Genomic DNA, 22,245 nt, shown 5'->3' with positions numbered 1-22,245 from the left:
CATGCATGCTTTTACATCACTACTTTATAACAAGAGTTTGTTGTTAAGCCTAATTCTTTGGCTTTTAAATTTTGTAAATGATTATTGTAATTTCAGTATAGTCTATATGTGAAAGTTACTTCCATAACCACTTAGCATGTGTGTTCTTCCAATAGCACATAGTATATGAATTTGGAATCTGGCTTTAAGAGGCAACATGGAGTAGATCACTCCTGTGATCCTTGTGTATAGGAGGTTGATGTACAGGACTGCCAATGAAAGCTCAGCATGCTATATATAGTGAGTTCTTCCTGATGCCTCTGGCTGTTTTCTCTCTCCCTTAATTACAGTAAAAACCTAAACCATATTGTAGAGTGGTAAAGTTGGTAATTTTTTTTTACTGCACCCCCTGTTAGAGCCCGTGGGCCCCAACATATATTTTCCCTAACTGGACTGGTACGGAGGCGCAAGGAATAATCAGACACAGCTTACACGGTCATCACGGAAAGGGCATCTCAGGCTTCTTCCTCCTGATGATCTCTCTGCGCTTATTATCCAGACAGCTTTTATACCAACACATAAACTGAGCCGGAAAATGTACCAGCATTCTGTCTCCTAGGCAACCAGGTGAATGGCGTTTTGTCACACCTGCATCTACATGTCAGCTGTGTATGTTAACATCTCTATAAGGTATCCTCCATATTACAAAGAAAGGAGCAGCAAACATCCTGACCTTTGTTAGGCAGAGACAGCTTGTCTGCAGGTCTACGTGACCACCTCAGGTGGGCCTCTATGGCTTTAGCGCCTGGCAGCCACCATATAGAAATATGGGCGTACACCCCCTCAAGTGGATCTGGTGCAGAAAACGGGATATGTATGCGCATTTGACACCAGGTATACGGAAGAGGGGTGCAGTAAAGAAACTGCCAACGTAAGCACTCTGCAGTGTGCTCAAAGGGAAAGTGATTTTTTGTCTGTTTTGTTTTGTTTGTGTGTTTTTGTTTGTTTCTTATTGTGCATACGAGAGAAAATATACAGAGGCATCTTCCAGAGTTCAAAGTAGAGAAGGGAGGTGGGGTGGACTGGACATGTCTAGTGAAGAAGGGATACTAGCCAGAGACAGAGAATAGACAGAGCCCAGAATGGTGAGAACAATCAGATTAAAAGGGTGAGGAATGTAAGTGTTACAGCTCAGATGGAAGGTTATCCTGGCAGACAGGAGTTAAGGAATACCACAAAGTCATAACATATAACAAACATCACAAAAGAAATTTATTAGGAGGGAAAAATCCAGGAGGGTGGCTGCCTCTTCTAGGACAAAAATAAAAAGCAAAGAACTGAGAAGACAAGACTTACATAGACTTTCTTTGGGGAAGGGTATTTGGGAGGCAATGGGACCTTTTCAGGATGAAGCTTTCGAAGGTGTGATGCGGGAAAATTGTCCGTATTCTGTCAATCATATTTTAATAAAATGCTGATTGGCCAGGCAGGCAGTATAGGCGGGAAAGCCAGACAGGAAGTAGGGGTGGAGCAAAGAGACTGGGAGTATTCTGGAAGCAGAAGCTCCCTCTGCCATTCCTGTGCAGACTACCGAAGAGGCAACATGTAAGCTGTCACACTGAGAAAGGTACTGAGCCCGTGCAGCTAACATAGATCAGAATAATGGGTTAAGATAAGTCATAAGAACTAATAAGTAGCCTGACCTAAATGAGCAATCAGCTTTATAACTTATAGAGATCTCTGTGTGATTGATTTTCTTTGGGAGTTGCTGGTTGTGGGGTACCGGGCGGGACAGATACCCCAACAAGCCGGCCCTCACGCTACAAAGGTGGGCATTGGTGGGATTTCACGTCTAGAACTTGGGTTTTTTTACTCTGTAGGGTGGGGCCTCAGTGCAACTGTTAGGGCATTTGGAGTGTTCTGTGGGTGGAACCTGACAATTGGAGGTCCTAGATGAGTGGCCTGGCCACTCCTATTCCTCAAGTGGCTTACACCCCCATTTTTATTATTAATAAACAATCAGGTTATGGAAAAGAGGGCTGATGTTATTATCATTGTACTACTTCCTGTTGGATGGGGTATTGAAGTTCTTTGGGCAAACTTGATCTTAGCCTTCAGGGTATAATTGGGAGTCCTTGACCTCTCACTCTGTAGCTAGGAACCTGTAATCCTGTAATGGCGACTGTTAAGTCTGGTCAGAAATCTTTTGAATCTGTTGTTGAAGAAATCTAGACAAGAACTTTGTAAGGTAGGGGTTGACTAGTATAATTAAGAAAAGGAGGAAAAAGGGATTTAAGAAGGATAGTATCCAAGACCATATTATACTTATCAGTGAGTCACTGGCCAGTCACCGAACGGAGACCTATTTGGAGCTGTCAGCACTTGTCTTTTCCTATGCCTGATTGGTTGATACAAAAACAACATTCCTCCTGAGGAAGAGACAAGGACCACCTCTCTGTGCTGTTAGTAAATCTCATCCTCGCTGACTTGGTAGCATTTATGGCAGCGAGCGAGTCTATTTGACCCTGGAGATTCTGGATGAACTGAGAGGAAAATGTATGGTAAATGGCTAGGGAAGTAGTCAGTCCTGCTGCTTCATTGGTGACACTAGTGGTTGTACCCAAAACTGCAAAAAGGGTAGGACCTTAACTGCTTATTTTCACCATATGCAGCTATAAACTCTATGATGGGAATTGGCAAGTTCTTCACCATGTACTGTAGTGATATTTAATTTGTATTTTTAATAAATAAAGTTTGCCTGAAATTCAAAAAGTAAAACAGTCGTACTGATCACTCTTACAGACCAGGCAGTGGTGACATACACGTTTAATCCCAGTAGCCACACTAGTTTGACATAGCAACCAGGTAGTAGTGATGCACATCTTTAGTCCCAACCCTTGAGAGGAATATAAGATGGGAGGAGACAGCTCTCACAGACAGTCTTATTCTGAGATTCCTGGAGGCAGGATCACCATTTTGGATTGAGGTAGAGGTAAGAGACAATGGGTGGCTGTTTTGTTTTTGTAACCTTCAGATTAAACCCCAATTTCTGCCCCTGGCTTTTTATTAATTGTACTACAAGGTACCACGTTTAGTTTGGAAACAGGAGCATCAAGTCACAAGTCCCAGACCACCCAGCAAGCAGGCAGTGATAAACGTGGGTGCCACAGAGAACTGAGGCACTATAAATGTTTGGGCATAGGGGCTAGGGGCTGGGTGATAATACTAAGAATTAGGGAATTATTGCAGGCTGTCGAGTCCAGTGTGCCCACAAACCATGTTCCTAAAGAGTTAAAGCAGTCTGTGATACTAAGGAAAGAGATGGGGGATAAAGGTTGGTAGTGATATTTGGTTTAGAGCAGTTAAAAATTGGTGAGAGAGTCTAATAATGACTAAGGCCACAAAAGAGGGTCATAAGTGTGACCCAGGAGGAACACAACCAGTATTCTCCAAAGCAGTCAGGCAGAGCATTATTCAGTAGCTGATAGAGGTTAAGGTTTGAAATGAGAGGGAAGTGTAATTAATATCATCAAAGAGGGATGCTATTAAGGATGTAAGGACCTCTGAGGAGCTTTGGACCACTTCTTCTACCTGTCTATATATACGTAGGGGTGTAGAGATTGGGGTTTGTACCCTCTATATTTCGATTCTACTTAATGGATGACTGTGATAAATGCTATAGTAAAATTTACCAAGACTTCTGTATCATTAATTAGAATATAGAAGATTGGTTCTTTTGCATAAAAGGTAGGACACTTTTATGCATCATATCTCTTACAGGACCTATAAGGACATCCTTCATAAGTCTCTGACAACCTTCCACAATAATCTCTAGTTTGGTCATAGAGAGGGCAAGAACAGGGGAAAGGTGTTTTAGACATCAATTTAGGTTTCAATAGGGACAAGTATTTCCTTTTGGCAAGATGCTTGTGAATAGTCTCAATGCCCTACCATGTGAGTGGTCTGCATGAACAATTAAGTATAGGTTTCTTAAACCTCTGAAATATTAATACAACAGTAGCATGGGGTAGGGGGGAGAAATGTGCAATATTTTTTGTTACTTTGAATCACTTTCTGTGCCTTCAGAACGTTCATTTGCATGCCTTAAAATACTTTCCTATGCCTTCAGAACTTAAACTTTTGTATCCTCAGACCTTTATATACTTTCTTATACCCTTGGAACTTGCTAAAGCTTTTGTATTCTTAGACACCCATAACAGTCTTCAACCCTCATTGCAAATGGAATACTTTTTTCACCAGTAGCTTTACTTGGGCTCTCTTTAGGAACTTCAGTCTTGCCACATGGTGCCAAGTCTCAGTTTCTCTCCATGACCCCTTCATGTCTTTTTAAAACTATTACCACCTAGTTGACTCATATTACAAAGTTTGGCTACAGTATGAAGTACATTCCTGTATGAATACATGGAGGTACAGCTTTAATATTTTATTAAATAAGTATTATTTTTTAAATCTGATCATAAACCCTGTTTGATGTGGTTTTTAAATTTTATTTTCAGGACAGGAATTATCACACAGAAATAGAAAAAGTAAGCATGGGGGTACGTCCCAGTGAAGGAGAGATTAAAAGGAAGCTATAGGGAACTGAATCAGCCTTTGTTAGCTTGATACAGATTCCTGACTCTATTAGGACAAGCTCTTGATTAAAGGTGTGGAGTCTATTGAATGATAAACATCTATATGTAAGAGCTTCCCCAGACAGGTGTAGTTAGCAAAAAAAAAAAAAAGAATAGAGCAATTTTAGCTATAAAGAATTTTCAGATCATTTGTTACTGCAGTGGTAGAAGTTGCCACCACTGAAAATTGAACATGCCAATTAAGACCACCAAAATTTTCTAAGACCAAGAAGTTTGTAGTATCAGAGTGAGATTTTAATAAACCCAAGTCTGTGGAGAAAGAGAGGAAGGGTCACAAAACAAACTCTGCTGGAGGGAGTTTCTATAAACTGCAAGTGGGAGCTGGAAGGCAAGGGAGAATTCTGTGCAGGGGGGCATAGAGAATATGTGACTTCCAAAACAGAGCTGGGAGAGAATAAGTCAGCGGCATGAGCCTGGCCAAATAGATGTGGAATATTCCAGAATCTTAGGTTAGGACTGTCCAGGAAGTTGAATGGAAAGATGTATGTCCAGATTAGTCCAAGTGAAGGCAAAGGTATTTTGTTACGAGGGAACAAGAGGTATGGAAAAGAGGTCTTTGAGGTCTAGGATAGAAAAGTGGGAGGTATCTGAGGGGATGGTGAAGGGAGAGTATAGGGACTACTACTGTGGGGTAAAGGGGAATCACTGCAGAGTTGATTAGTCAGAGATCCTGAAACAAGTGGTAGGTTCCATTGTCATCATCCCCCCACCCCGTGTGTCCCAAGATTATGGAGATATGAAAGGAGGAAGAAATGGGTTACAGAAGATTCTTTCTTTTTTTTTTAAAGTTTATTAAATTATAAAAGTTTCCATTTCCGCCCCTCCTCCCAACACCCTCCCACTTCCCCCACTCCCTCTCCTCCTCCCTCTCCATCCCTAAGAGTAGTCAGGGTTTCCTGCCCTGTGGGAAGTTCAAGTTCCTCCCCCCTCCCTCCAGGTCCAGGAAGGTGAGTATCCAAACAGACTGGATCCCAAAAACCCAGTATATGCAGAGGAAACAAGTCCCAGTGTCATTGTCAATGGCTTTTCAGAAAGACTCCAGGCCAGCCACATCCAGAGAATCTGGTTAGATCACGTGCTCATTCAGTTCCAGTCCAGCTGGCCTTGGTGAACTCTCATTAGATCAGTCCCCTTGTATCAGTGGGTGATGGCGCCCATCACAGTCCTGATTTCTTTTTTCATTTTCTTCATCCTTCTGCTCCTCATTTGGACGGTGGAGGGTTCCATCCGGTGCTCCAATATGGGTATCTGTCTGTATCGCCATCCAACGTCGGATGAAGGTTTCCTCTGCTCTTGCCTTCTTTGTTCACGTTCTCCTTCGTTCTGCCTCTCCTTTGGACCTAGGGAGCTAGGTCCAGTGTTTCGACGTGGGTCTCCACCTCCATCTCCCTCCATCGCCAGATGAGGGTTCTATGGTGATATGCAAAATGTTCATCAGTATGGTTGTGGGCCAAGGCCGGTTCAGGCACCCTCTCCTCTGTCCAGAGAACAATCTGGGGATCTCTCCTTGGACCTGGGATCCCCTTTATACTCAAGTCTCTTGTAAACCCTAAAATGACTCCCTTAGTTGAGGTATATACTTCCCTGATCCCATATCTATCCATTCTCCCTCCCCCCATCCCAGTCCCCCGATCTTTCCCCCTTCCTCCCCTACTCCCTTCTCTCTAACCCTCTCCCCTTCCAACAACCCCCCCACCCCCCCATGCACCCGAGGTTACCTGGCACTCTTGTCTATTTCCAATCTCCAGGAGGATAGCTACATGATTTTTGTCAGGTTCACCTTCTTATTTAGCTTCTCTAGGATCACGAATAATAGGCTCAAAGACCATTAATTACGGTTAGAATCCACTTATGAGTGAATACATACCATATTCCTCTTTTTGGGTCTGGCTTACCTCACTCAGTAAAGCGTTTTCTATTTCCATCCATTTGCATGCAAAAGTCAAGATGTCATTGTTTTTTACCGCTGAGTAAAACTCTAATGTATATATGTTCCACACCTTTTTTAACCATTCTTCTATTGAGGGGCACCTAGGTTGTTTCCAGGTTCTGGCTATTACAAATAGTGCTGCTATGAACATAGTTGAACAAATGCTTTTGTAGTATGTTAGGGCATCTCTTGGGTATATTCCCAAAAGTGGAATTGCTGGGTCCTGAGGGAGGCTGACTCCCAGTTTCCCGAGAAACCGCCACACTGATTTCCACAGTGGCTGCACAAGTTTGCATTCCCACCAACAATGGATGAGTGTTCCCCTCATTCCACATCCTCTCCAGCATAGGCTATCATTGGTGTTTTTGAGTTTGGCTATTCTGACAGGTGTAAGATGATACCTCAAAGTTGTTTTGATTTGCATTTCCCTGATCGCTAAGGAGGTTGAGCATGACCTTAAGTGTCTTCTGGCCATTCGAAGTTCATCTATTGTGAATTCTCTGTTCAGTTCAGTACCCCATTTTTTAATTGGGTTAATTAGAGTTTTAGTGTCTAGTTTCTTGAGTTGTTTGTATATTTTGGAGATCAGACCTTTGTCTGTTGAGGGGTTTGTGAAGATATTCTCCCAGTCAGAAGGTAGCCTTTTTGTCTTACTGACAGTGTCCTTTGCTTTACAGAAACTTCTCAGTTTCAGTAGTTCCTATTTATTTATTGTTTCTCTTATTGTCTGTGCTCCTGGGGTTCTGCTTAGGAAGTGGTCTCCTGTGCCTATGTCTTGTAGACTACTTCCCACTTTCTCTTCTATCAGGTTCAAAGTGGTCGGATTAATGTTGATGTCTTTAATCCATTTGGACCTGAGTTTTGTGCATGGTGATAGATATGGATCTATTTTCATTCTTCTACAGGTTGACATCCAGTTATGCCAGCACCATTTGTTAAAGATGCTATCCTTCTTCCATTGTATAGCTTTAGCTCCCTTGTCAAAAATCAGGTGTTCATACGTTTGTGGGTTAATACCCGGGTCTTCTATTCGATTGCATAGGTCGACTTCTCTGTTGTTATGCCAATACCAAGCTGTTTTCAATACTGTTGCTCTGTAATAGAGTTTGAAGTCAGGGATGGTAATGCCTCCAGAAGTTCCTTTATTGTATAAGATTGTTTTGGCTATCCTGGGTTTTTTGTTTTTCCAAATAAACTTGATTATTGTTCTCTCCAGGTCTGTGAAGAAGTTTGATGGGATTTTGATGGGAATTGCGTTGAATCTATAAATTGCTTTTGGTAGAATTGCCATTTTTACTATGTTGATTCTCCCAATCCAAGAGCAGGGGAGGTCTTTCCATTTTCTGGTATCCTCCTCAATTTCTTTCTTCAAGGACTTAAAGTTCTTATCAAATAGGTCATTCACTTCCTTGGTTAGAGTTACCCCAAGATACTTTATGCTATTTGTGGCTATCATGAAAGGTGATGTTTCTCTGATTTCCCTCTCTGCTTCTTCATCCTTTGTGTATAGGAGGGCTACTGATTTTTTGGAGTTGATCTTGTATCCTGCCACGTTACTAAAGGTGTTTATCAACTGTAGGAGTTCTTTGGTAGAGTTTTTGGGGTTGCTTATGTACACTATCATATCGTCTGCAAATAACGAAAGTTTAACTTCATCCTTTCCAAGTCGTATCCCCTTGATCCCCTTATGTTGTCTTATTGCTATTGCTAGAACTTCAAGCACTATATTGAAGAGATATGGTAAGAGTGGACAGCCTTGTCGTGTTCCTGATTTTAGAGGAAAGGTTTTGAGTTTCTCTCCATTCAATTGAATGTTAGCTGACGGCTTGCTGTATATTGCTTTTATTATATTTAGGTATGATCCTTGTATCCCCAGTCTCTCCAACACCTTTATCATAAAGGGGTGTTGAATTTTGTTAAATGCTCTTTCAGCATCCAATGAAATGATCATATGGTTTTTTTTTCTTTCAGTTTATTTATATGATGGATTACATTGATAGATTTGCATATGTTGAACCAGACCTGCATCTCTGGGATGAAGCCCACTTGATCATAATGGATAATTTTTCTAATGTATTCTTGGATTCGGTTTGCCAGTATTTTATTGAGTATTTTTGCGTCAATGTTCATGAGTGAGATTGGTCTGTAATTCTCTTTCTTGGTCGTGTCTTTGTGTGGTTTTGGTATAAGGGTAACTGTAGCCTCATAAAAAGAATTTGGCAATGATTCTTCTGTTTCTATATTGTGAAATACATTAAGGATTATACGTATTAGCTCTTCCTAGAAGTTCTGGTAGAATTCTGCATTGAAACCATCTGGTCCTGGGCTTTTTTTGGTAGGGAGATTTTTAATAACAGCTTCTAATTCTTCACGACTGACAGGTCTGTTTAGATTGTTCACCTGGTCTTGGTTCAACTTTGGTATATGGTACTTATCTAAAAAAATGTCCATTTCTTGTACATTTTCCAACTTTGTGGCATATCAATTTTCGTAGTAAGATCTAATGATTCTCTGAATTTCCTCTGCGTCTGTGGTTATGTCCCCCTTTTCATTTCTGATCTTATTAATTTGCATGTTCTCTCTCTGCTGTTTGATTAATTTGGATAGGGGCTTGTCGATCTTGTTGATTTTCTCCAAGAACCAGCTTTTTGATTCATTGATTCTTTGGATTGTTTTCTGTGTTTCTATTTTGTTGATTTCAGCCCTCAGTTTGATTATTTCCAGTCTTTTACTCCTCCTGGGTGAATCAGCTTCTTTTTTTTCTAAAGCTTTCAAGTGTGCTGTTCAGTCTCCAATGTGTGCTTTCTCCGTTTTCTTTAATTGGGCACTTAGTGCTATGAACTTTCCTCTTAGCACTGCTTTCATAGTGTCCCATAGGTTTGAGTATGTTGTGTCTTTATTTTCATTAAATTCAAGGAAGACTTTAATTTCTTTCTTTATTTCTTCCTTGACCCAGGGGTGATTCAGTAGTTGACTGTTCAACTTCCATGAATTTGTTGGCTTCCTGGGGGTAGCACTGTTGTTGAATTCTAACTTTAATCCATGGTGGTCTGACAAGACACAGGTGGTTACTAATATTTTTTGTATCTGTGGAAGTTTGCTTTGTTACCCAGTATGTGGTCAATTTTCGAGAAGGTTCCATGAGCTGCAGAGAAGAAGGTATATTCTTTCCTATTTGGGTGGAATGTTCTATAGATGTCTGTTAAGTCCATTTGATTCAATACCTCCAATAATTCTCTTATTTCTCTGTTAGGTTTCTGTCTGATTGACCTGTCCATTGGTGAGAGAGGAGTGTTGAAGTCTCCTACTATTAGTGTGTCTGGTTTGAAGACTGCCTTGAGTTCTAGAAGTGTTTCTTTTACATAAGTAGGAGGCTTTATATTAGGAGCGTAGATATTCAGGATTGAGACTTCCTCCTGATGAATTGTTCCTGTTATGAGTATAAAATGTCCATCTCCATCTCTTCTGATTGATTTTAGTTTGAAGTCAATTTTGTTGGAAATTAGAATGGCTACACCTGCTTGTTTCTTAGGTCCGTTTGCTTGAAAAACCTTTTCCTAGCCCTTTACTCTGAGTTGGTGTCTGTCTTTGTGGTTGAGGTGTGTTTCTTGTAAACAGCAAAATGTTGGATCCTGTTTTCGTATCCAATCTCTTAGTCTTTGCCTTATTATAGGTGAATTGAGTCCATTAATATTAAGTGATATTAATGACCAGTGGTTGTTGACTCCGGTTATTATTATTTTTTGTATATTTGCTTAATAGAGTTTGTATGTGTCCCTTTTTTGAGTTAAGCTCGTGAAGGGTCGCTATATGTGTGAGTTATTGTAGGTAATGTTGGCAATGTTGGATTCCTTGGGTTGCGATTTTCCTTCTATTACTTTCAGTAAGGCTGTGTTTGTGGCTACGAATTGTTTAAATTTGTTCTTATCTTGGAATATTTTGTTTTCTCCGTTGATAGTGAATGATAGCTTGGCTGGGTATAGTAGTCTGGGTTTGCATCCATGGTCTCTTAGTTTCTGCAGTACCTCTATCCAGGACCTTCTGGCTTTCATGGTTTCCATAGAGAAGTCTGGTGTAAATCTGATCGGTTTACCTTTATAAGTTACTTGCCCTTTTTCCTTTGTAGCTCTTAATATTCTTTCTTTAATCTGTATGTTTTGTGTTTTGATTATTATATGGCGAGGGGATGTTTTTTTTTTTTGATCAAGTCTATTCGGTGTTTTGTATGCTTCTTGAACCTTCATAGGAATGTCATTCTTTAAGTTGGGAAAGTTTTCTTCTATAATGTTCTTGAATATATTTTCTGGGCCTTTGATCTGCAGTTCTTCTCCTTCTTCAATCCCTATTATTCTTAGATTTGGTTTTTTTATTGTGTCCCAGATTTCTTGAATGTTTTGTGATGAGAATTTGTTGGATTTGCTGATTTCTTTGATCAGAGCATTTATTTTCTCTATGGTATCTTCAGACTCTGAGATTCGTTCTTCCATCTCTTGTATCCTATTGGTTATGCTTGATTCTGTAGTCTCTGTTCATTTACCTAGATTTTCCATATCCAGCCGGCCCTCGTTTTGTGTTTTCTTCATTGCCTCCATTTCAGTTTTCAATTCTTGAACTGTTTCCATTACCTGTTTGATTGTTTTTTCTTGGTTTCCCAGTGTATCATTCACGGATTTACTCATTTCTTCAAACTTTTTGTTATATTTCTCATCCATTTCTTTACTCATTTCTTCAATCGTTTTGTTGTACTTCTCATCCAGTTCTTTAAGGGAGTTATTCATATCCTGTTTAAGGGACTCTATTGCTTTCATAATGGCATTTTTTTCTGCTTCTTCTGAATTAAGAGGTTCAAGACCTTCTATTGTAGGGTCATTGGGATCTGGTGTTTTCATGTTGTTTTTTAGATTGTTGGAGGAGTTCTTGCCTTGGCGTCTGCCCATCTCTTCCTTCAAATGCTCTCTATTGGATCTTCTGGTACCAGGTCAGGTTCCCTTGTTGGGCAGGGACTTCACTGACAGAAAGTCTACCTTTCCGCAGGCAGTCTATTGAAACACAGGCACTCCCTCCTGCTGGGTTGTACTCACAGCCCCGTCCCAGTGCGCAAGGGAGCCGCTCTGGGGAGATCTTGTGGCCCCAAAGGGAAGGGGGAAGAGAGGAAGGTGTGCCTGGATAAAGACTGGGACAGGATTCGGGAAAGCTCTGCAGGAAGGAGCCTCCTCTGCCGGGTGACCAGAAAGTCGAGGGGGGTGGGAAAAGTCTGAATTCCTCCTAGCCAAAGCCCTCGGGCCAGTAACAAACTCACCCCTCCTCCAATGGATGACTGCTAGAAGATCACTGTCTCTTGCTGGCCAGGAGTGTGGCTGAGCTGAGACAGAGCTTGCCTGTCCTCAGGCAGGCTCTCAAAGCAAAGGAAATGCCCCTGCCGGCCTGAGCCCACAGTCCAGGCCCAGCATGCAAGGGAGCAGCTCTGGGGAGATCTTGTGGCCCCAGAGGGGAGGGGGGAAGAGGGGAAGGTGTACCTGGATAAAGGCTAGGACAGGATTCGGGAGAGCTCCGCAGGGCAGAAGATTCTTTCTTATAGGTCAGAAATAAGAGGCTTACATCACCTGAGACTGTGCAGAGAGAGTGGGTATGGAGCCTTGGTGATATTCGGTGTGGTTTCCTGAGACTTTTCCCCTACTCTGGCAATAGAGGAACAAGAAAGAGAGGTGGGTTCCTAAATCTCCACTAAGTAGGTGGTCCCAGTGTCTAGGAGAGAGCTAAATCACCCTGAAACTATATCTAGCCAAGGCTTCCAGTCAGAGATGGCCGTTGTCAGACCAAGTGTAACATGAAGGGCCTGCTTGTTGGGGTATCTGCTGCACCAACCAAGGGAGCACAGGCCTCTCAGTTACCCATTGCCAGATCTAAAAGTTCATCTGAAGGGCTACTTGGACTTGATGTCCCCATGCCTCAAGGAACATGAGACCAGTAAATACCCCTTCTTGATTCACCTTAAAGATGGTTCAGGTGATTTGTGTGGGTTCAAACAGGCTTGGGTTCTGTGACTTACTGACTGCCTTTGAAACAGGAACCCTGAGGTTCACAGGATTTGGGAGGTCAGGGAGCCTATGTGGTTGTTATGGCCACTTGAAAGGCTTTAACCAGATTCATGTATTTTTGCTTTAAGGCTTTTTCATCTCTCCCATGGTACACTTTAAAAGCCATTGCTAAGACTTCTGCATGTAGAGTCATGGGTACTTTCTTTAGATGTATAAAACAGTAGGAAAATTCTGGGGAGAAGTACATCATAAGGAGTTATTTTCCATCTAAGGTCTCAGGAGCTAGATTGGTATATTATAAGAGGACCTTTGTAAGTCAGTGTAGGAATTGAAATGGGATTTCATGTTTGTCCCGGATGACCTCTTAGATTTTTTTCATGATTTACCACTTTAAGGGTGGCCTTGTGAAGGCCAGCCAGGATGCAATTTGCAAATTAATCTTAAACAAGGATGCCCCATTTGTATACTGTAATTCCATTCAGGGTTGCTGGTTGGACAGCCTGTTGCTGAGGAGGGAGATAGGGATGCTAGAGAGGCTGCAGTGGAAGATGAGGGACTGTGGGCTGAGGCTTGTTAGTATGATTGAAAATGGTGGCATCATCTGGTTTGGGCCTCACAGCTAGATGGAGGTTTTTTTTCTTGGTTGGCTTATGTCATGTGGGCACTTTTAATCAAGCTGGGTATAAGTGACATGACAAAATCATCCTTTCAACCCTAGAAAATATGACTATCAGACACATGGCTGCCTCCACCCAAATGACGGTATAACAGCTAAGATGACAGCAAGCCACATGTTTCTTTTAAAATCACCTATGTATAGATTTTTAACTATCAACTCTGGTGTTATTAATAATGGTAAAAATAAAATGGTTCCATTCCCCAAGGGGGAGGGGAGCAGGAGACTGTGGGTAGTTTAGGGCAATGGCAGGTAGGAAACAATGGGTTCAGCCAGTCCCACAAAGAGCCACAGTTTTTGGGAGACAGAGACGAATAGACACACTTTGCAGAGAAAGTGGGTATTTATTTAGTTGGTTATAGAAGGGATGGGAAAAGGGGAGAGGGAGGGAAAGGGGGGAAAGAGCAGAGAGAGAGAGGAAGAGAAACAAGAGTGGGGAGAGGAGAAGAGAAGCTACTTCTTTGGGAGAGAGAGAGAAAGGAAGGGACTCAGGCTGAAAGCAGAAGGAAGATTCATTTGCCTTGAAGGATAGGGGAGGAAGTACGCGGGGCTTGTCTCTTAAAGGGACAGGACAGACCATTACATTCCCATCTCTTTTTTATAATAAAAAGGCAGGAGGTTAGGCACAACAGGTTAAAGGAATTGGGATAGCAGATTCTCAAGACTGTTTGCTGCTTATTTGTGGGCATCATCTTGGTGGGGAACCTGAGAAAACTGGGGGCTGGTCATATCCTGGTGTTGCTTGTCTCTTTGCTCCTGTCCGGTGTTTGTGGTAGGCAAACCTCTGGTGTCTCTTACACCTATTTAAGGTACTGGCAGAACAGAGGACAAGGTTACATTTAGGGGGAAAAAATAGGAACAGGGAATTGAGAGGGATATATCTGACCTGTTTAAGGTGGATTCTTCAATTTGCCTCCCTGGAACTCACAAGAATTTTGGGGGTTTGTGAAAACCTAAGTTTTAGCTGTCAAACTGCATCAGAGATCTTTGAGAAGGATAAAATTTTACTTGAGTTATTGATTTAAAAATGACAGAGAACTTACTTGGTTGGCACCTAGAGCTATTCCTTAGGGTCCTCCATGGTCACTGAGGGTTGTATTTTTCTTTTGCTGTTTAGTACAGGATCTGCCAGGTTCCAGAATATTCTGTGGGCTAAAAAATCTATAGGAAGACAAGCCTACCTTGACCTGAACAGCTAGGCTGTCGATTCCAGTGTCTCTGTCCATCTGGTGATCTTCAGTTTAGATGAGAGGCAGTTTTTCCCAGTGGTCAGTGCTTGGCAGTTGAAGCGTATTGCAGATGGACATTATTTTGTGCCCATCTGTCTTCTGTCTTCTGTCTTCTTTGGAGGAAATAGAGTGCTGCTGCTATGAGCCAACCTGTCTCTTTTTGTTGTGAAAAGTCTTTTAATAATTAAATATTTAAATGCCATATTCCCCAGATCTTTGAGCAGTTGAGAGCTATTTAACGGATATAGATGGGTTCTAATTATAGTATAGAATCTGCCTAGAGAGCTGGGTCCGTGCTTGACTGTACTGGCTCTTAACAGGTCAGATTTACACTTATAAAACACAGAAGGAAAAAACTGCTTGCAATAGAAGGTTAATGGCAGAACTGACAATAGTAGAGAACAGCTTGATATATTTTATACTGTATTTTTGTAAGAGACTTAAAAGTATATACCAATTTAAAACATGAGGCTTATTGTTTTATAGTCTGAAATGAGATACAATGAACAGACAATTATAACATTTAATAGTAAACATATTATATTTAAGTTACATGTATGCATACATACAGCGAATAGGAATTCAGCAAGGAAGAATATAAAATGCTACTGCACGAAACATATGTAACAGAGTCAGCACTGGGGACCAGGCAGGGAATACCTCAGTAAAGCTGGAAGAAGTTGGTTACCTATCTGGCCCTCAGTTAAAATAGCAGTGAAGTTACCTGACCTCAGTTAAGATGGCGGTAAGGTCACCTCACCTCAGTCAAAATGGCAATGGTCACATGTTGCGTGGACAAGCCATATTTTTTGAGCCACAGGAGTTTTAAACATAATAACAAGAGCGACCTAGAGGTGTGATCTACCCTGTTGCCATGCTGCTGCACCAAAGGCAGTGGTAGGGAGCAAAGGCTAGAATTGTAAACAGCTTCCTCGTGGATCCAACTAATATTGTCAGTTTCCACGGGACCAGTGGTAGAGGTGGCAGGGATAGTTTGAGAAAAAGCAGAGCCAGTGTGACACCCTCAGAGTGTTTACAGGTGGGTGGCTGGTAGTTTCAGGGTTTATATTCCATAGGTGAAAATGTGAAAACCCATGAAAATAGCATATGAACACTGCAAGGCCTATAGACAAACATCTCTCTACAGGAGGGGTGTTAATGAAGGCAACTGGCCCCAGTCCAGGCGACTGGAAAGCCAGAGGCTAGAGAGCAACGACTCCACAAAGCCTATTGGAAAACGTCTTTTCTCTACAGGTTGGGTGTTGATGAAGCCTGACTGGCACCAGTCTGGGCTACTTGCAATCCAGAGAGACTAGAGGCGGCTCCAAGTAGTCTCTCATGGTGGGGACTCCTTATGAGTGGTCCAAAGGAAAGGAAAGAAAGACTAACCCAAGGGACCCCAGGCCCCAAAGCAAGCTTACTATTCAGCATGTGCAGTGCTAGTGTGGATGGACTACCCGGGGTCATCCAATCATAGTTGTGGGAAGCAACCATAGATGAATGTCAGTGAAGGGCTCAACCGTGAAGGCTGTGGTTGTGGGCAATATGGTTAAGCTGACTAGAAGGGGATAACTCACCAGTGAAGCTGCTGGTGTGTGTAGAGGTCAGCATTCAGGCAGATAGAACAGGCGTCTGTTGTAAAGAAACCTGATTTCCAAGCTTATAGTTCCACATGTCCTCAGCTGGCCTGCCTGCAGGCAGGAGGGAATATGGAGAGAACCTGGCTGAGTCATGAGCACCAAATGTAATGGTAAAAAAAAAAAAACGGCACCATTCCCTGAGGGTCAGCAGCAGCAGGCCACAGGAAGCAGCAGGTCCCAGGCAGGGACCTCAGTGGGTCAGCCAGTCCCATGAGGAGCCGTGATGGGTGAGAGACAGAGATGGACAGGCAAGCCATGCAGAGAAAGTGGTGTTTATTTAGTGGGTTATGAAAGGAAAGGGGAAAGGGGAGAGGTAGGGAAAAGAGCAGAGAGAGAAATGGGGAGAGAGGAGAGAAGAGGAGAAGATAAGCTACCTCTTCAAGAGAGAGACAGAAAGAAAGGGGCTCAGGCTGGAAGTGGAAAGAAGATCCACTTGTCCAGGAAGACAGGGGAGGGAGTAGGCAGGGCTTGTCTCTTAAGGGGACCTTATTCCACCAGTGTCCCCCTGACTCCACTTTTATGGAAGCTTTCTAACTACTGTCAGCACACAGGCAAATGAAAGGAGTTTCCTCAAACTGTCTCTGCCACCACTTCTACTGCAACAAGATTGGTCAGATTCATGAGGTGACTGTTTTCAGTTTCAGCCTTTTGCTTCCTGCCCCAGCTTGTGGCATGGCGGCTCAGCAATGCTATGTGGCAGGGCAGATCATGCCTCTAGGTCGCTCTCTCTTATTATTAAACTTAAAATCTCTGCAGCTCAAAAATTGTGGCGTTTCCATACGACATGTGATCGCTGACATTTTGACTGAGGTCAGGTGACCTTGCCCGCATCTTAACTGAGGTCAGGTGACTTCACCACCATCTTATCTGAGAGCCAGGTTAGGTGATCAAGTTCTGCCATCTTTACTGAGGTATACCCTGCCTGGTCCCCCAATTTACTTATGTTTTTGTCTCTAAATTTCTCTTGTTGAATATGTTGCATGTGTGTTTTGTGCAGTGACATGCCTTTGATAGGGCCCACCAAGAGCATCCACTTCATTCAATTCCTGTTCACTCTGTGTGTATGTGTTCATACGTGTAATTTAAATACACCTATGTTTACTGTTGAATGTTAAAATTGTCTGTTCATTGCATCTCATTTCAGACTACAAAAACAATAGGTCTCATATTTTAAATTGGTATGTATTTTTAAGTCTCTTACAAAAATACTTTATATTTAATCCAACCCTCATTTAAAATATATTAAGATGTTCTCTACTATTGTCAGTTCTGCCATTAACCTTCTATTGCAAGCAGTTTTTTCTTCTTCTTTTATAATCTTACCTGTTAAGTTGAGAGCCAGTACAATCAAACTTGGACCCAGCTCTCCAAGCAGATTCTTTACCTGATACAACTGCTCAGAGATCTAGGGAATGTGGCATTTAAATATTTAATTATAAAAAAACTTTTTATAACAAAAAGAGACAGGTTGGCTCCTAGCAGCAACCCTCTATTTCTTTCAAAGAAGACAGAAGACAAATGGGTACAAAACAATGTCCATCCGCAGTTTGCTTCAACTGCCAAGTGCTGACCACTGGGAAAAACTGCCTCTCATCTAAACTGAAGATCACCAGACAGTTGACAGAATCTCTGGAACCGACAGCGTAGCTGCTCAGGTCAAGGTAGGCTTGTCTTCCTACAGATTTCTTAGCCCACCAGATCTTTTGGATTTTGGCAGGCCCTGCAGTAAACAGCAGAAGGCAAATAAGACCCTCAGTGACCATGGAGGACCCTAAGGAATAACTCTAGGTGCCAACCAAGTAAGTTCTCTGTCATTTTTAGATCAATAACTCAAGTAAAATTTTATCCTTCTCAAAGATCTCTGATGCAGTTTGACAGATGAGAGGTTTTGTCAGTTTAAAAGGACAACCTCATCAAACAAATTTCAGCAAATTACAAATACAAGTTTTTAAGGTGTGTACCTGCAAGTTATAAAGGTGTGAGGACAAGTACATACTATTAAATTTTCTCCCACTGCCTTTCATAGTCTTAAAGATACTTTTCATTGCGGAAAAATATCTGTCACAGTCATTTTGACATAAATATACAGCTGTTTTTACAATGTATATATCTAAAACTTCTGTTTTCACAAACCCAAAGAATTCTTGTGAATTCCAGGGAGCCGAAATGAAGGATCCACCTTAAACAGGTCAGATACACCCCTCTCAATTCCCTGGTCCTAATAATTTTTTTTCCTAAACTTAACTTTATCCTCTTTTCTACCAATACTTTAAAGAGGTGTAAGAAACACCAGACATTTCCTTACCACAAATTCCAGACAGGATCAAAGAGACCAGGTTATGACCAGCACCCAACCTTCTCAGGTTCCCTCCCCAAAGACGATGCATAGAAATAAACAGGAAGCAGTCTTGAGAATCCGCTGTCCCAATTCCTTTAACCTGTGGTACCTAACCTCCTGCCTTTTTATTATAAAAAAAGAGATGGGAATGTAATGATCTGTCCTCTCCCTTTAAGAGACAAGCCATGTCCACTCCCTTCCCCCTTCCTCCAAGCAAGCTCATCTTCAGCTTCCAGCTTGAGTTCCTTCTTTTTCCATCTCCCTCTCAAAGAGGCAGCTTTTCCCCATCCTCCCTTCTTTCTCTCCCTTCTCTGTCTCTTTCTCTCTGCCTCTCTGCTCTTCTTCTCTTCTCCCCTTTCCTTCCATAACCCACTAAATAAATATCCAACCTCACTCTGCATGATGTTCCAATCCATGTCTGTCTCTTGCCTGACGTGTGGCTCACTGTCCAAGACCAGCCTCCTTTGGAGACCTGTGCTGTGGTCTCGTGATGTGCCCCATCTGTCTATCTCTCCTTGTGGACTCGTGTGCCATCCGTACCTGGAACTGGCTCCTCTTGGGACGCCCTGCTTGCTGTCTGCCTCCACATAGCTCACAACCTGTAACCACCGGGGATCCGCAGCATTTTACTTTTACCATTACAGGTACCACTACCTCCAAGAATGCCAGAGAAGTACCAGATGCTCAATGGTAACTTTCTCAGATTGGGAAATGTTTACACCAACCAAAGGGGAAAGTTATGTAATTGCCACTGGTGAATGGGATGCCAAGAGATTGGTGAGCCTGAAGGTAAGTCTGTTGTGGATGGACTGGAGATGAAGATAGGGTCCCAGTGCAGCGTAGACACAGAAGGGAAATGTGGGCCCTAGGAGAGCCTATCCCAGGTTTCAGCAAGAAATGTAAGCATTACATACCTGATGGGAAAGTGACTTGGCAATGAGAAGCCAAAGAATACCCAATGTCACAGCACAAAACAAAACTCACAAAAGAGATTTATTGGGAGGGAAAAAACCCAGTAGTGGGGAGAAACAGCAGAGAACTGACCAGAAGGTAGGTTTTATATAGAGTTTCTTCTGGGTGAGATGAGGAGTGAACCTTTTCAGGGTGAAACTTTCCAAGGTTGAGATTGGTAAGATTTTGCATGTAGAGTTTTGGGCCTTTTACTCTGTAGGGTGAAGCCTGGGTGCAGCCATTAGGACATTTAAAGTATTCTGTGAGTGTAACCTGGCAGTTGGAGGTCTTCAGAGGAGGGACGTGTTCTCTCCTGTGCCTAAGTGTCTTACAAGGTGTTTCTGAGGGAAGGTACGCCCATAAGCTGGAGAGAGTTTAGAGTAGAGGAGATGAGAAGGACTAGGATGCTAGTGTGGACTTTGAAATGTATGAAAGGTACAGGAGATATTAAAGGAACCTGAGACCAGCATATACTTTTGATATGCTGATAGGTAGCCATATGTTCCTTCTCCCAGAGGTAAGGGAAATGACTCTTTGACAGATGGGAACTGGGTTAACGGTTCCTGATGGATGCTGGCTTTTATCTAGCCACTACAAATCCTCAGGTTGAGCTTATTTCTGGACAATGGACTTCTTTTTATAGTTTGGGAAACTGGAGTTCCTTTAGACTAGACAATCATGTTATAATAGAGTTATAGGCAAAAGCCTCCTTGAATTCAAAGCTAGCCAACATTGTGAGGCCCTGTCTCAAAACTGATCTCAATTTATTGTGGTAACTTTTTAGCATTGCCTTATGAAGATCTTATAAGTAAAACTGCTTTGTTTATTTGCTTGTTTGTTTGATTTGTAGAGACAAGGTTTCTCTGTGTAGCTTTGACTGTTCTGTAACTTGCTCTGCAGATCATGCTGGCCTCCAATTCTGATCCCCTTGTCTTGTTTCACAAGTGTTGGGATTAAAGGAGCTGCTCTTTAAGTTTGGCATTGATTTTGGAGGGTAGGAATGTTCTAGACAGTATGGACTTCAAGTGAACAAGCCTGTTTCTATACTGAATGCAAATGGGTGCAGAAAAAAAAAGTAGCCACCCTTTGTGGGGGCTGGGAGGTGGGAGTTATTTCAACATTTCAAGACTATCTCCCAGAAAGCAAGGTGAAAGGAGAGGAGAAAGATTTCCAGGGTTAAATGGGGGCTAGAGAAATGGGGGATTATGAGTTGGGGTGGGGCTTGTGAAGCCTGGGAAGGAGGGAGCCTAGAGGCTAGCAGTGACCTTGACAAATTAATGAAAAGCCACAAATTCCTCTTGCCAGAGATAAGGAGAATGACTCCCTTTTAACAAGCTGGACCCTTCTTTAAACCTCTGAGGGATGGTGGCCTTTGTCTAATTTGCCTGACCTTGGGAAAAGGACATTTTTCAAGAGACCAGAGTGCATTCTGTATTCTTAGGAATACTGTTTAATCTGAACCTCAACTTTCTTATTGTTTTGCAGAAAGCATTGTCAAAAACAGTCTTAAAGAGTTATTATCAACATTGAGTGGAAGTAACCATAGAGATTATCCAATGTCCTAATGATACAGACTGGGGATTAAAGAAATAAAAAGGCAGGGAAAATCTCAAGAGCAACAGGTAGCAACTGAGAAATCTCATGCAGGACAAACAGGAGCAGACCAAATCATCAGTAGTTGAAGAAAGGCATTTACAGGGGGTGAGGAAACAAATGTATGCATTAGACATACAGAGAAAAAGACCCTTTGTCAAGCCAAAACTCTTGTCTCTTCTCAAGATCTGGGGTGCTTACAGTCTCTGAAGGATTTTCTTCTCCTAATTCTTTTCCCTTACTTTCTAAACAATTTTTTTAAAAAACAATACCAGTCCCAGGTTCCTCTCCCTTCCCTCCCCTTGATCCCCCCATCTTCCCTACACCCTACCCATTTTTCAGAGAGGGTGAGGCCTCCCATGGGGAGTCAACAAACTCTGTCAAGACATTTGAGACAGGAGTCAGTTTGAATAAAGATAGGATGGTTGGTTGGCCCACAACTGTTGTGTAACCTGTCCTGATCTCTTGAACTTGTGAGACAGTATCTTCAGGCTGACACAAAAGTCTATATAGGGCCTTTGTTTTAAGCTGTCAGGCTTTCTCCAAAGTTGGAAGGATGAGGAAGGGATCAGCCATCTTGAAAATTTGCTACCTTAATTACCTAAGCATGACCCCTCTCCCTATCTGTTGGTCAGTCAGAGAGTCTAACTCCAAGTCTCTCACTGGTACTGTCAGGGTTGTATCACTAAGCAACTACAGAAGTTCTAACCATTTGTTTGTCTGCCAGTGTTCACTGTTTAACAGAAGTGAAATTTTTATATATAATGCTGCTCCTCAGTTTATTGTATAAAAGTCAAGAATGTTTAATTTAGATATGAATGTAGATGCTGAATTTAAACTATTATTATTGTTAAAAGTTCTCTTCATACATACCCTCTTTTCTTTGTGTACTAATATGTTCCATGTTTCTCCCTTCAAAACAAATAGCAAATATATGTGTGTGTGTGTGTGTATTACATAACTATATGTGTGTATGCATATATTATATAGTTACGTTAATATATAATATAATATATATATATGCATAAAATTTTTAAGTACCTACTTATTCTTACCTTGACTTTGTTGGATTTCTTAAAAGAATAATTGAGGGACCAAAGACCAAAGAAATGGTTTAGTGGGTAAAGCACTTGTCATGCTAGCATGAAGAATTCAATTTGTATACCTATCTCATGTGAAGTGGGTCTAAAAGATATAGAAGGTAGAGATAGGACAA

General features: G+C 41.9%; 1 protein-coding gene across 6 annotated transcripts in view; it reads left to right on the top strand.

Annotated features, from left to right (window-relative positions):
- Kbtbd3 (kelch repeat and BTB domain containing 3) overlaps positions 1–22,245 on the top strand; it is a 46,092-nt gene that overhangs the window by 4,302 nt on the left and 19,545 nt on the right. For 2 of the 6 annotated variants that reach the window (XM_048429231.3, XM_048429232.3), the window contains 2 exons: positions 17,865–17,946; positions 19,130–19,274. The exons of 1 other annotated variant lie outside the window; for it this stretch is intronic. The gene's annotated coding sequence lies outside the window, so the exon portion shown is untranslated. Of the gene's footprint in view, positions 1–17,693; positions 17,809–17,864; positions 17,947–19,129; positions 19,275–22,245 lie in introns of those variants that run through there. 3 more of the 6 variants (XM_048429230.3, XM_048429229.3, XM_087905898.1) reach the window with 2 other exon arrangements.

The sequence above is a fragment of the Myodes glareolus genome, chromosome 4 (genome assembly GCF_982192425.1).
Source record: "Myodes glareolus chromosome 4, mMyoGla1.1, whole genome shotgun sequence".
NCBI lineage: Eukaryota > Metazoa > Chordata > Mammalia > Rodentia > Cricetidae > Myodes > Myodes glareolus.
This window is presented reverse-complemented; position numbering and strand designations above follow the sequence as displayed.